Source organism: Podarcis gaigeae (genome assembly GCF_964106915.1).
Source record: "Podarcis gaigeae genome assembly, chromosome: 2".
Classification (NCBI taxonomy): domain Eukaryota; kingdom Metazoa; phylum Chordata; class Lepidosauria; order Squamata; family Lacertidae; genus Podarcis; species Podarcis gaigeae.
The window spans coordinates 27,764,494-27,780,098 of NC_139679.1; positions in this window are offsets into that span (position 1 = coordinate 27,764,494).

Genomic DNA, 15,605 nt, shown 5'->3' on the forward strand with positions numbered 1-15,605 from the left:
CTAACAGTGTACTAAAAGCAAACAAATTATAATACACTTTACCATTAATGTTGCAGTTATTCACTTATTGCGTTAACTTGGTTGCTTTCTATGTTTCTATGTTGTTCTGGTTTCTGGTTTTATGTGAAGAATGTAGACTGGGACAGTGTGCCAGGCATTCATTCTTCCAGTTCTTAGGGTGAATTTAAGTTGCAATCCCCCTATACACTATTTCCTGGAAATAAGCTCCATTTTACAAAGTGTGGCTTAACAAACATGCATAGGTTTGCATGGAACACAGGGGACAGGTTGATTTGAGGTGCATATTATGTGTTATAATAAAACAGGAACCCTATAAGCTGGTCTGGGGAAGCTTTTGCCCTCCACATGTTGCTAAACTACAACTCCCACCATTGCTGTGCCTCAGTCATGCTTGCTGGGGCTGATGGGAGTTGTAGTTTGTTTTTAATATGATTTTTATTAAATTTTCTGTTTTACAATTTCAAATAAACATTTTACATCCTTAAGATATCAGTGACTTCCCTTCTTTTCTTTCCATGGTTCATTTTACATATCTTATATCCCTGCATATTTTACAAAATATTACCATTATTACATCCATCAAAACCTATTTACTCTGTTGAATTTATCTTATCGCTTCCAGCGTTTTCAGCTGTACACCATTATTTCCCATACTGTGTATTCAATAAACATTTTCCAATCTTCTTTAAACATATATTCTCCTTGTTCCCTTATTCTATATGTTAAGTCTGCAAGTCGTGCATATTCAGCCAACTTAAGTTGACTGATGGGAGTTGTAGTGTGGCAACATCTGGAAAGTCAACGGCTCTCTGCACCTGCTGAATGTGTATACTTATTCCAAAACAGCTGCCATTTCCAGTGGCATTTGAAAGTAAGTTTCAAAGCTGATGACGTTCACATGTCAAAAATTTGTCCCATAAGCAACCCAAAATGCAGGGGGCGAGGCACTAAATAGAGGAAGCAGCCCTTGGTCACATGTGTATAGCTACCATGTACTCTAAGGACGCGGGTGGTGCTGTGGGTTAAACCACAGAGCCTAGGGTTGAGAAGGTTGGCGGTTCAAATCCCTGCGACGGGGTGAGTTCCTGCACCTGCCAACCTAGCAGTTCAAAAGCACAAAGTGCAAGTAGATAAATAAGTACTGCTCCGGTAGGAAGGTAAACGGCGTTTCCATGCGCTGCTCTGGTTCGCCAGAAGTGGCTTAATCATGCTGGCCACATGACCCAGAAGCTGTACACCGGCTCCCTTGGCCAATAAAGCAAGATGAGCGCCGCAACCCCAGAGTCAGCCACAACGGGACCTAATGGTCAGGGGTCCCTTTACCTTTTACTATGTACTCTAGACTCAAACAAGTTACCACAGGAAAGAAGCTGCTGCCCCTATGCACACAACTGTTTCCCCCCTCCATGTGGATTATTATCAGTGGTAGGAGTCTACCATGCTTCATCTGAATATCTCAGGGCGGTTCACAGCATAAAAATACAAGATAAAAATGCATCGGCCAACTCAAAGAAATTACAAGCATGCCGTTTGATCTCAAAGAATGAAGATTCTGGCCCCTAATTCAAGATATTTGTCAGGCCTTCTTTTACTCTTCCAAAAATGCAGCTTCCCTTATTTAGAATCACTGGCTTAGACAAAATGGCTGTGTTTGATGTTTCTAAATAGCTGCCATAATCATAAATGAAATTCCATTTTCACAAGGGGGAAACCAAGCACTGAATGATTACTGCCCAAGCTGCTTGAAAAGAGAGATGAGAAAACTGAAAGGGAAACAGCATTTATTCCTATTCTTATGACTATTTTCTTCAACCATTATCTCAAATTTCTAATAAGCAGATTGAAGTTTAAATTACAAGCTCTCTGTTAACCAAGTTGGGATCCAAACAGTTCAGAAGCCTTCAGATAACAATCACCTTCCTCAAGATAAGTTTCAGATCATTTCTTGACAAAGACAAAGGTCCCATTCAGAAGCAAGGAGGAACCTCAGAGATTTTCATTATCCTAATCATTGTAGCGGTGAAGAAAAGGAAGGAGGGGAACAGAAGGCTGCATAGCTGGAGATGACAGCGTGGAACGCAATGTGCCCAGTAAACTCCCCATGTTTGTGCGCTGATAAGGCAAAGAGACGGGCAGGAAGGTGGAAGGGCCTCAGCTGGTCAGATAGCGGCTGGCAAACATCTTACATCACCAAGGCAGAGCGAAATGTGGCCTAACTCAACCAAGTGCTGCCAACCTGCAAGGAAAAATAGCTGCAATCTGCTTGGAGTGACAAAAATGATGCCAAGACAAAACCCAGAAGGCTTCCGGAGTATTTTCAGGTGAGATTCACTCACATGCCGGCAAATTCAGCTTGTGCAGTTTACATACCCTCCATTGAAAATGGGGACGCCCTATTCCATAATAATAATAGTAATGATTTTATTATTTCTACCCTGCCCATCTGACTGGGTTGCCCCAGCCACTCTGGGCAGCTTCCAACATATATAAAAACAGAATAAAACATTCAACATTAACATATTTCCCTATACAGGGCTGCCTTCAGATGTCTTCTAAAGGTTGTATAGTTACTTATCTCCTTGGCTCGGGGTGGCATAACTCCATACCCTCCGACATTTCTCCAGTGAAAATAGAAACATCCTAAGGCAGGGGTAGGCAACCTAAGGCCCGGGGGCCAGATGCGGCCCCATCGCCTTCTCAATCCGGCCCGCGGATGGTCTGGGAATCAGCGTGTTTTTACATGAGTAGAATGTGTCCTTTTATTTAAAATGCATCCCTGGGTTATTTGTGGGGCCTGCCTGGTGTTTTTACATGAGTAGAAAGTGTGCTTTTATTTAAAATGCATCTCTGGGTTATTTGTGGGGCATAGGAATTCGTTCATTCCCCCCCCCCCAAAAAAAAAAAATTGTCCGGCCCACCACATTCTCTGAGGGATGGTGGACCGGCCCACGGCTGAAAAAGGTTGATGACCCTTGTCCTAAGGAAAAGTGGGACATTCTGGGATCAAATCAGAAACTCAAACAGCTTCTGTAAATCCAGGACTGTCCCTGGAAAACAGGGACACTTGGAGGGTATGCAGTTACAGATGATTTGAAGTTCTTGTACAGCAAACCCACTTCTCCAAAATATCTGATTATTTTTATTTATTTTTTTGGCAATGAGGGAAGAGATAGGGAAGTGTGGGGTAACACTTAGACACCATGTGGCCTAGCCTTCATTCATTAGCCAAGGTTCTCTGCTTTCCCTGCAAACGAATCAGGATGAAATGCCGGGGGGGAAAGTCGTTTGAAAGTGCCTCCCAGTGATGCCACGACACTCCAAATCTGTATCCAGCCTTCACTGTTATATCCCCAATGGTGAAGGAGTTAATTGTCCATCTGCACACCATATTACGTATATATGAATGCAACACTATACAGTGATAGGACTGGTCCCTGATTTTTCAGCGGGATACAGGCAAAGTGCCCTCTGGGACCCCCAAAATGTTACTTGGGTACATTCCCCAGAGCACTGGCTTAGTAGATCCCCTACGCTGGCAAGCTTACCAGGTACCCAGGGCAAGCAGCAGGGACAAGATGAGATGCAGAGAGAGAATGCTGTACATGCCTAGCCTGGTGTTTTGTCTGCTTCAGGGTCTTAAAGTTTAAAAAAAAAAAGTCAGGTCATGCCTACTAAGATTGCAGAAAGGGTTTGTGAATGAGCCAGCATTCCAAAAATCAGATCCCCATCTGTAGTCTGAGGTGGTACAGTCCTCTCCGGATTTGACTGCCTCATCCACAATATGTGAAGGTCAGGACTTTGAACAGCTCCAGCAGATTCTACTTCCAAGTCATCATTAGAAGGCCCCTACAACAAGAAACACATTTCAATATGTATTTAGATAGAAGTCCCAGTTCAGTGGGTCCCTTTAGGATTATAGCCTCCTCAATCCACCAACAGTCCCAGTGAACCTAAGATAACCCCCAGCTACAGATGCATTTTTTCCCCAATTTTTTTTAATTGAGTTTCCAAAAGTTTTTAAAACATACAAACAAACAAAGAAAGAAAAATTCTAGCCGTAATTAAACCTATCTTAATAACATTGTTAAGTGACTTCCTCAAATCCCCCTGGTTGAAAGGAAGAAAACAAGACCTTATATTTATACGCAACAGTAGCTGCAAGGCTATTGATTGCGAAAAAGTGGTATTGTACCGACAAAAATAGAGCAGCTTGCTAATTATTGGAGTACTACAATATACCCAAAACAATGGGAGAAATTGGAAGGATCTCAAAAGAGAAGATAGACTGGGACTGGAAGGTGTTTAAAAGATACTTGCAAAACCTTATCGAAAAATCAAAACTCCTATTAGAATAAACAAGTTCCGTTTCAAACACTGAAATACTGAATAAGATGGATAACAATGTGTAATAGAAAAAGAAGTATGAAATTAGGCTAAAGGTGTGTGAAAGAAAGTAATAGAAGTGGAAAGAAATTGCAATTGAGTAGATTGGAAGTCTAACACAAAGGTGGGGTGAGGGCTGGTGGATGGTGGATGGTGGATGGGAAAAGGAATTATTTGTGGGATTGAGTGTAAGTATGTTTGAACACTTTTAAGGACTGTATGAAATGTATGTTTGTATGCTTGTATATCTGTAATATATGTGTATTAATGATGAACTATTTTAACAATTAAAAAATAATTTAAAAAATTAAAAAAAGAAATTTCAGTGTATGTTATTTTAACAGCTTTCCAAAATCAATTTTCTCAAAAAAAATAACTTAATCACCAGCTACAGATGCATTTTACAGCCGGGGTTTCCTCCTCTTAATTTTAATTTTAATTTGTATATTTTAAAAAAAGCACATGCATATAACTGCATGGTGCACCCATAACCAGAGTCCCATTGTGAGGAAAAGGATGCAGACAGGGAGGAAGCAGAAAGCAGACTGGCACACTTTTCAAATATGTGCACCAGTAATTTTGGGCCCTGTCTTGGGGCACACCTTGGAATGTGAGGTGTGCCTGCCTGCCTGCCTTTCAAGCAATTTGGGTTTCAATGCACCGGTCCTGGGATTGGGGTGTGGGAAAGCCCCGTTTTCTGTGTTATTTCAGGTGTGCCAAGCCCAGCTCTGAAAATATTCCAACCTCACTGTGCAACAAGGAAACTCCTCTTCTGTCCTCTTTGGGCTGGAACCTACCCCAATGGGCTGTTCTAATACAGGTATTCCATTTCATCCAGCTCTCTCATACCTCCCCATCATGCTCTCCTTGAAGACCTGAAAAACATGGGCCCCAAATATCCTTCCTTACAGACCCACTTGGGCGTTAAGATCAGCAGAGGAGACCAGCAAAGCAGGTGGCCAGGCCTGGGAGAGAGCATTCTGTGTGGCAGCTCTTTAGTTGTGGGGTTTCCTCTGCACAGGGTTGTGTCTAGCATCCTAATTATGCAGTTTCAGTCATAAGCTGAAGGCATACCTCTTTGACAGCTGGTACACACACACAGGAGAAGCGGGTGCCACAGAGCCTAGGACTTGCCAATCAGAAGGTCGGTGGTTTGAATCCCTGTGACGGGGTGAGCCCCCATTGCTCGGTCCCTGCTCCTGCCAACCTAGCAGTTTGAAAGCACTTCAAAGTGCAAGTAGATAAATAGGTACCACTCCAGCAGGCATTTCCGTGCACTGCTCTGGTTCGCCAGAAGCAGCTTAGTTATGCTGGCCACATGACCCGGAAGCTGTACGCCAGCTCCCTCGGCCAATAAAGCAAGATGAGCACCGCAACCCCAGAGTCGTCCACGGCTGGACCTAATGGTCAGGGGTACCTTTACCTTTACCTTTACCTTTACACACACACAGAGAGAGAGAGAGAGAATGAGAGAGAGAGAGAGAGAGAGAGAGAGAGAGAGACAGAGACAGAGAGACAGAGAAAGTTTCCAGTCATTTATATACAGATAAGTAGAACTGCACTTGGGCTGCAACCTAAGCAGACTTTGGTGACCATGGGAGAACATTTCAGGGATCAGAAGATATAATGGAGCGCCCATTCCAATGTCAGAGAATGAGCTCAGATGTTGGAGAGCAAATCCAGCATTAGATCACCCACTGCTCACAGCTGTGGAAATTTCTCCTTATCCAATGAACATCAGTAGAGCCAATGGGGCTGCCTCAGGAGCAGTTCGGGGGCAAGCCAAGACTGGGAATCTGCTTGGTTCCAAAGGATCCAACCCCATGCTACAAAACCAGACAGGCAGGAGGGGATAAGTTTTATTGGGGAGGGGTGGATGCAATATGAAAGAAGATTGTAGGAGTAATAATAATAATAATAATAATAATAATAATAATTTATTATTTATACCCTGTCCATCTGGCTGGGCTTCCCCAGCCACTCTGGGCAGCTCCTGTAACGTCCTGTACTCCTGTAACGTCACTACTGCCCCACTGTCAAGAACCAGCCATTCAACACTCTTTGGTTCCTCCCACCAACAACCACCACCTTTGGATTGGTGCCTTAGATTGGAGCCTGTCCTTCCATCCCGCTTGCACAAGGCCTTCTGCTATTACACAGCAGACTGGCGATTTCAGTCATCCAGTATTTAGAAATGCAGTCTTTGTGACAAACCCTTATCTTTCTCCATCAGGAAACTGTCAATCACTTAATCCCATCCCTCCCTCTGCCTTCGTCAATCCGGAGGACACAGAGATGCCTGGCAAGAGTCTGAGCACACCCTCCCCCCCCCCCTTTTTATGCTGTTAATTATATATTGTATAAGCCCATCGCGCAAGGGATTGTGACTCAAAGCTGCAATTTTCACAGTAAGTCCCCGCTGGGCAAAAGCTTCATTCCATAGGACAGGTACAAGCAGTACTGGGAAATGAATATACCAGGCAACCATCCATGGGAAAGAGAAGGGAACTAATCCCACCTGCGAGGCCTCCCTCTTGCTTCACACACGGCAGAGGTCAGAAAGGCAAAGGGAGTGCTTCTTCTGAGCTACTCGCTTGCAATATTCTGCTGCATGGTCCGGATGCAACTGGGTGAGCAATGATCCGAGTGTGAGCAGTCTCTTCTAAAAGGTGTATCCTATTATTCCTATAATCAGACTAGCCTTCCTTTCTGGCTGAATCACACAAGGAAGACTCCATGAGGAAGAGCTGTCTAGGCATCTCTCCTCTTTGTTCACTTTGTTCAGAGCCCATGTCGTGTAGTGGTTAAGAGCGGTAGACTCGTAATCTAGTGAACCGGGTTTGCTTCCCTGCTCCTCCATAGGCAGCTGCTGGGTGACCTTGGGCTAGTCACACTTCTCTGAGGTCTCTCAGCCCCACTCACCTCACAGAGTGTTTGTTGTGGGGGAGGAAGGGAAAGGAGAATGTTAGCCGCTTTGAGACTCCTTCGGGTAGTGATAAAGCAGGATATCAAATCCAAACTCCCCTTCTTCTTCTTCTTCTTCTTCTTCTTCTTCTTCTTCTTCTTCTTCTTCTTCTTCTTCTCTGCTTCCATCAGTGGCGAAGGGCTGTGGAGCTCAGTAGCAGACTTCCAACTGGCTCTACCTTGCTTGAACATCACTTCATCCCTTTGCTTCACAATGGGCAAGTCCTCATCTTGGGCTGTTTGTCATCTTCAGCGATTTGAGGGAGGGGGGGAGCTCTGTTCTTCCACTGGATCTGCCACAGCCATCTATCCACATGAGCTTCCCCCTCTCTCCCGGCCCCCAGCTTTGCTCCATATTGAGGCCAATAATTACTGCTGAATAGATTTCCAGATTCCCATGCTTGTCAGCCTTCCCTCTCTACCCACCCACCCCCTCTCCACTTTGTTCTAAAAGGGGGGGGGGGTTGAGTGAGGATTAACCGCTAGCACCAAATCTCTGAGGCGAGAAAGAGACAGAGAGGAAGTTTGCAACAGCCCCGTTGCTCAATAAAAGTGTATAAAATGCAGGTGAATAATTGCTCCTGCACTACCACCTCAGTCCATCCCCTCTTATTAGGATGTTCCAATTTCATCCTTCAGTTATGGTATTGGTTGCCAAACTAAGCATTTACACACACACACACACACACACACACACACCTCTCTCACTGTCTTGAGCTGTCTGCTGTAATTATATAGAGTTCTGGAATAAACAACTCTTGAGAGTCCCATGGACTGCAAGAAGATCAAACCTCTCCATTCTGAAGGAAATCAGCCCTGAGTGCTCACTGGAAGGACAGATCCTGAAGCTGAGGCTCCAATACTTTGGCCACCTCATGAGAAGAAAAGAATCCCTGAAAAAGACCCTGATGTTGGGAAAGATGGAAGGCACAAGGAGAAGGGGACGACAAAGGACGAGATGGTTGGACAGTGTTCTTGAAGCTACGGACATGAGTTTGACCACACTGCGGGAGGCAGTGGAAGACAGGAGTGCCTGGCGTGCTCTGGTCCATGGTAACACAAAGAGTCGGACACAACTGAACGACTAAACAGCAACAACAAGTATCACTATTGAACTAGGATACAGAGTCAGACCTTTAGTCCATCTAGCTCCATGCTGACCACTCAGACCGGCAGCCACCTGCCACAGTTTCAGGTGGGAGATTTCCCCCAACGTGTATGGAGACACCAGGGATTGAGCATGGCACCTTCTGCCCCTGTGACCTACCACAGAGTTACAGTTCTTTCCCACTTGGGGTGTGTATATTAAAGATTGACACCTTTGTATTACAGACTGGTTCAAACTAGCAGTCCTCCCTTCCCAGTTCTGAGTATGAAATCACCTGCACCCCTCAGGTTGGGTTGACACATGGACCAGAATGACGTTACAGGATGAGAGAAGGGACTATACCTTTTTTCTCTTTTAGTGTACGGTTGAAGTAGTGATGCCCTTATTTGTGTGCCTCCTACCCGAGAGGTCCAAAGGCAACATGAGAACGGGCCTTCTCTGCAGTTACTCCCCATCTGTGGAATGCTCTCCCCAGGGAAGTTCACCTGGCGCCTTCATTATACACCTTTAGGCACCACACAAAAATGTTCCTTTTTAACCCTTTGGTTGATTTGATTGGCATCCTATGCCCTTTTGAAATGTGGTGTTTTTTCAGTGGGGGAGGTTATTGGGATGCTTTTTTATTTTGATTATATATTCTGTGGTTTTATATTTTGATTTTGTTCTGGAAACTGCCCCGAGACCTCCTGGTATAGGGCAGTATATAAATTCTAATAATAATAATAATAATAATAATAATAATAATAATAATAATGCCTTCACATACAGCAGAATGAGGCAATAAAATCTTGACGTGATAGAGTGAGCTATACTATTTCAGACTACAAGTGTGGGGTGCCATTTAAAACAAAAGCAATTTTTTACCACGTCTCCTTGACGTATTAGCTTAGTACTTTCGGAGAGGTTTTGTTTTTGTTTGCACGAATGAGCACAGTATTCCAAAAATGTTAACTCCCCCCCTCCATTGCAAAATTAGCGCAGTCCAATCTGCCATCTTGGAAACACTTCTGCATTGTTCTCACTTCCTTCTGTCGGAGATCCAGTCTCCACAGTTACACAGGAATGAGATGGTAGACTGAGGTGGAAGAATTCTGGAGCATACCATTTCACTCTGAAGGCAAGGTGTGGGACACATTTTAGAATGCTGCCCCCACATAAACATGTTTTGGCATGCAGCACAAAAGGAGTCTTCACAAAACCCACACAGTACAAATAACAGGAGTGCCATCTGTTTATGGTTGTTTGGATGAGTTCCTGTAATTGTGGCCCAAGGATGTGGACAAGGCATGTGGTGGTGGGCAGCCAATCATGTGTCCACTGAACCATTGCCCTTTTTCATTGATAACATCTCAAAGGAGATGGCTAGCTGGATTCAAGAAGTAATCATACTTGGCTTGGAGAGGAGGAGATGTCAGCTACCTTAAAGGATCCAGGCATAATAATTAACAGCTGCTTGTGAATCTTCCCCTCCCCCCTTTTTTTGAGCAAGGGCTTCAACAGTTAAACTTTATTTTGCAATTGTGCATGAAAAAGACCCTAGAATCTCTGGTTTAAATGGCCAGCCAAGAGATGGTAGAAAAGACCCCTGCCAGAAATCCCAGAAAACGCAATATAAGGCTAAATAGACCTGGTGTAAGGCCAACTTCCTGTGCACCTCATTTTTATTTTTATTTTTTTTAAGAGACAGATTAAAACTCACTAAGATGTGATAATATAGAGGTGTCTGTGGTTTAAAACACAGTTCCTACCGCCTGTCACAACCAACCTCCCCAAACAGACATAAAAATTAGTCTGAGCATGAGCAGAACACTCTAGTGGCTAGGTCAATCTAGTGGCAGTTCTAGCAGTAATTTACTGGTAAATAGCAAGCAAATTTAAAAGTAACTTCTTTCAATGAAGCTGGGAGTTGTGGTTTCTTGTTTAAATCAGAGCTGGTCAACACCCAGTTTTTGGTGATGGATCTGACTGCTCCCCAACACATTTTTCTGTCCCAATTTATTTTGGTGGGAGAAGCAAAAAGAAGTGTGTGTGTGTGTGTGTGTGTGTGTGTGTGTGTGTGTGTGTAGACAAAGTGCTGGGACAAGCAAAGCCCAGCATCCTAATAGGGATGCAAAATTGGCTCTCCCCTGCTTATCAGAATACTCTTTTGCTGTATAGAGAGTGATCAATCTCCCCTTCTCAGCCAATTTGCGCAGATCAGTTGATGAGAAGCATCTGTATGTGTGTGCCTATGTTATGTACAGATGAGAGAGTGGCTGCCACTATGCTTCAAGGCTCAATTCAAGGTTTTCTTTTTAGTCTTTGAAGTCCCAATACAAATTGGGGCCAGGTTATCCAAGGGACTGCCTTGCCCCATATAACCCTGCCCATAGCACTCTTCATATAGGGCATTGTTAAGAGGTCCTTATGCCCCAGAGGCATCAGTTATTAGATAGCAGCCCCAGTTAGAAACCAGAAACCTGACCTCAGTTAGAATTCAGTGTTGGAGCTCTAGATCTATGGGGATCAGCTTCAAGTGAACTTTGTCAAGTGCTATTTTGCTTTTAGGCTGCAATTGTTTAGGGAAGCTTTTAATGTTTAATAGGTTATTGTATTTTAATATTCTGTTGGAAGCCACCCAAAGTGGCTGGAGAAACCCAGCCAGATGGGCGGGGTATAAATTATTATTATTATTCAATTGAAAACATCTCTTTTTTAAAACAGAGAGCTTTTCCTTAAGAGCTTAGCTCTTTAATACTGTACAGTATATGAAATCTTGTGATTATAATGTTCTTAAGATCTAGGGGTTTTTTTAGACTGATATAGGCTCTTTTGGTATTTTTGTTATATACCTGCTTCAGAAACGTCCGTTGGGAAGCTGTTTAAATAAATGAAGCAATATATTTGAAGGTAATTTTGGTGAAGATGTGAAAATTCTTTTGCAACAAGTGTAAATAAATGAAGCAAAATATTTGAAGGTGATTTTGGTGAAGATGTGAAAATTCCTTTGCAACAAGTGTAAATGTGGGCTCTGCCGTGTGCTGGCTTGCTTTTGGGTTACCACAATAGAACTGGACTCCCTTGAACGGATTCAGAGAATGAGCGAGGCTACAGTCTCCACTGTAACTGAGGGACATCTTAATGAGGTGCATCATGGAAGGCTGCTTTTTCCTTCTTTCATTTTTTACTGGTTTCATCTGGGAGTCTAAAAATATTGATCAGTGCAATTGATAATGTGGAGGCTTAGTTTAAGTGGCTGAATTCTTTAAAAGCATTATGTTTGGGTCCCAAGCAGCTCACAGCTGCTGAGCAAATGCATTGCCCTAACTTTTTTTTTCTTAGCTAAGCCAGCTCAGCCAGGGTTTGGCAACCCGAGAGACAGGAAATCATTTAGATACATTATCATCCTCTTCAGGCAGCTCAGAGGAGCTTTTATGGAAAGGTTCACACAAACATCCAGACTAATTATTTGTTAGTCATGCTCGCCCATTATATAACAAATGAGAAATGCTTCAGCTTTGTTGGGAGCTCAGCCAGAAACCACAGCTCAAGAGGTGAGAACAAACTGCTCTATACTGCCTGCTCTCCATTAAAGTCCTGCGCTTCTTAAACAAGAGTCACACCTATTTGTTAAGGGTTTTTATTTTTGTTCACATTAAACTACTGCCACTGGAGCTGGTACTACAGAGGACTTGCCAAAATAATCTGGGGTGGTGGTGGAAGATTTAGAGTTTGGGGGTGAATAGAGAAATTGTGTCCCTCCATTGCAACATTCCGTACAGCAATTGCTCATATTTTGTATTTATTGTATGCTTTCCCCCCGAATCTTTCTGTACTTGCAAGCTTTGTTTGCCTAGCATGCACATCTAAACATGCTACAAAATAAATGAGGGCCTTTGTTTGTTTCTAAAGTTTCCAAGCAACAACAGGGGGGAAAAACCCAGTCACAAAAAGAAACCAAACTGATCATTTGTATTCAGAATGGTGACTTAAAACCCATGCAAATTCAAACATCAATGTGAAGATTTGAGAATAGTATTTGAGAACACACTGGCTATAATCAGAATGTTTTACAAAATCTCCTATCTGAAAAGTAGACATTTAAAACAACAAGGTTTCAAAAGTTTTGCTACATATTATTTATTTAATACCCAAATAGATGAAAGGATGTTAACAGAACTCAGAGTTCTATTCTATTGGTGAATATTTGTCAAAGGAAGCGAAGCATCAAATTTTACTGTCAAAGTTGGAAAAGTATGATGTTAAAACTCTAGGTCCCTCTGCCCCCAACACAGCTAGATTCCCTTAAAAACAGCCAGTTAATGTACACTTCAAACATATCCCAAACTTCTGAGATGTGGGTATGTAGCTTAAACTTTCACCTGCATGCATTAGATCTTGATTTTTTTGAAGCATCAATATATTGGAACAAAAGTTGTTCAGAGAGCAGGAGTGACTTGTGTCACTTGAAAAGAGCTGGAGAGCTTCTCAATTTGCTGCAGCGGGAATGAGCAGGAATTCTGTTAATTTCTCCTCCCAACCCTGGAACACATAGTTCATTAGCACCCCTCCCAGTCATATTTATTTGACAGGATTTTGCAAAACATAAAGACAACGGGGAATTTACTGTTATTGTTGTTAACTGTATGTTGTTCCCTCTCACCCTCGCGCTGCTTGTGTCAGGCATATAATGAACTGCCTTTCCTTTGGACAAGCTACAAGACTTGCTGTCACCATGGCAACAGCATCCCACAGGGAAGCAGGGAGAGATGGGGAGATGGGAGTGGGAAAAACAAAGAAGGGGTGATGTCACCCCAAGGGGAGTGGAGCAGCCAATCAGCTGCAGCAAATATGAGGTCATTCCTCTCTCTCCCGCCCCCTCCCCTCTCTTTCTTCTGGGCCATTCCATTCAAAACTACAGAAGTGTGGTGAATTAAATGAAGCAGTAGCAAGGTCACACTCTCCCAGCCTATGCCAAAAGAGAAAGATGAAGCAGGAGAGGGATATGGGAGTGAGCGACAAACAAGGGGAAAACAAGGATGGGAGGGGGAGGGAAGAGGAGAAGAAGGAAGGGGGGGGGGGAATCCCTTCCAACCAACTGAATAGATGCTAATAGTCTTGACCAGCAGCCTCATAAAGATGTCATCAACTATGGCTCTTCGTGTTTAGAGCACAATGTGTGTATCTGGGGAGGAAAGGACATTGGTGTGGAAGTAGGGGGGAGAGATTTACGTCCGTTTCTTTCCTCCCCATCTACGGGGGGGGGGGGGGGAGTCCTTGTGAATGAAGTGTCAGAAAGGTACCTCCCAAAGAATCAAACAAGACAGTAAAGGCAAAGTGGGAGAAAAATGGAAAAAAGAAGTAGGGCCTCACATCCTTTTTTTTCCTTTTCGTTTGCCCTTGTTTGCTTTCTGAAGCACAGACAATCCCCTCCCCTCGCTCGGAGCATGTTTTCTGTGAAGTGGGACAATGCTGTTGCCTAAACGTTGTGGACGACAAAAAGAAAGCCTCTTTTCTTCTGAGGGGAAAGAGACAACAAGGAGTTCCACCAGGTCCTTGCACAGTTTGCCTGGAAAAATGGGGAAAGGGATGTGGCTTAAAAATAAATAAAAGAGCCTAACCTACCTTTACAATTCCTGGTAGAAAGGAATTGCAGCATCCAAATGGCCCCACTTGTTCCAACAATAATGGTGTGGTGGAAATAAATCCCCCATTAAATGACAAAATGACCAAACACAGGGAAATGACTTGGCTGTCCTCCCTGGGCATTCCCAGCAAAAGAGGCCTTTTCTATAGATTATGGAACCTCATTTAGGTCACTTTCCTGGAAGAAACAGCTTTTCCAGCAGAAAGGTTAATGGGACAGCAACAGAGGGATTTAGGAATGGAAAAAGCACCCAGGAAGCTAGTCAGAAAAGTAAGCAGAGAATAGAGAGGGGGCAAAACCTGGTAAGCAGCACTGCTTTTTTCAGTATTTTCCCCTTGCTGGTTGTTTCATGTAATTGTTGTTGCAGCAGCAGCAGCAGCAGCTTTGAATTACAGTGGTACCTAGGGTTACAAATGCTTCAGGTTACAGACTCCACTAACCCAGAAATAGTACCTCGGGTTAAAAACTTTGCTTCAGGATGAGGACAGAAATTGTGCTGCGGTAGCAGCAGGAGGCCCCATTAGCTAAAATGGTACCTCAGGTTAAGGACAGTTTCAGGTTAAGAACAGACCTCCAGAATGAATTAAGTTCTTAACCCGAGGTACCACTGTATTTATAATATAATATATATTAATGTAGCAATAAGTAGCACTTCTTGGTGCAAGTGGGACAACTTCCGCTTGCACCATGGGACTTCCTACCCTCTCTTCCCTCTGTGCCCTCCCACAATCTGTTCTGGGAATTCCCCCAAAGCTCTGAAGCAGATTTGGTGATAGTGGAGAGGTACATGCAAGGGGCAGATAGGATGTTGTGTTGCACAAGTGGATGCCGGTTCCACTTGCAGATTTATTGGGTTGAAGACCTCCCCATCATTCATGGACATCAAACATTTAAATCACATGGCTTCCCCTCAAAGGGCACTGGGAATTGTAGCTCTGTGAGGGGGTCAGCTACAAGTCCCAGGATTCTTTGCGGGGGGGGGCACACGTGCCAGTTCCTTCGTTAGAGCATGAGACTCTTGATTTCAGGGTTGTGGGTTCGAGACCTACGTTGGGCGAAGGATTCCAGGACTGCAGGGGGTTGGACTGGATGACCCTCGTGGTCCCTTCCAACTCTACAATTCCAAGCTGTTCTTTAAATGTATGGTGTGTACACAGCTGCTGCTATGTTAACTACCACACCAGTTTCAATATACAGTGGTACCTATCGTTACGTACTTAATTCGTTCTGGAGGTCTGTTCTTAACCCGAAACCATTCTTAACCTGAGGTACCGCTTTAGCTAATGGGGCCTCCTGCTGCTGCCGCATGATTTCTGTTCTCATCCTGAGGTAAAGTTCATAACCCGAGGTACTACCTCCGGGTTAGCAGAGTCTGTAACCCGAAGTGTTTGTAACCCAAGGTGTTTGTAGCCCAAGGTATCACTCTACCACACCAGTGCTGCAAGCACAATGCACTGTCTGAAATTTATAAGCATCTAGTCACAATCTTGCTACACTTTAAAC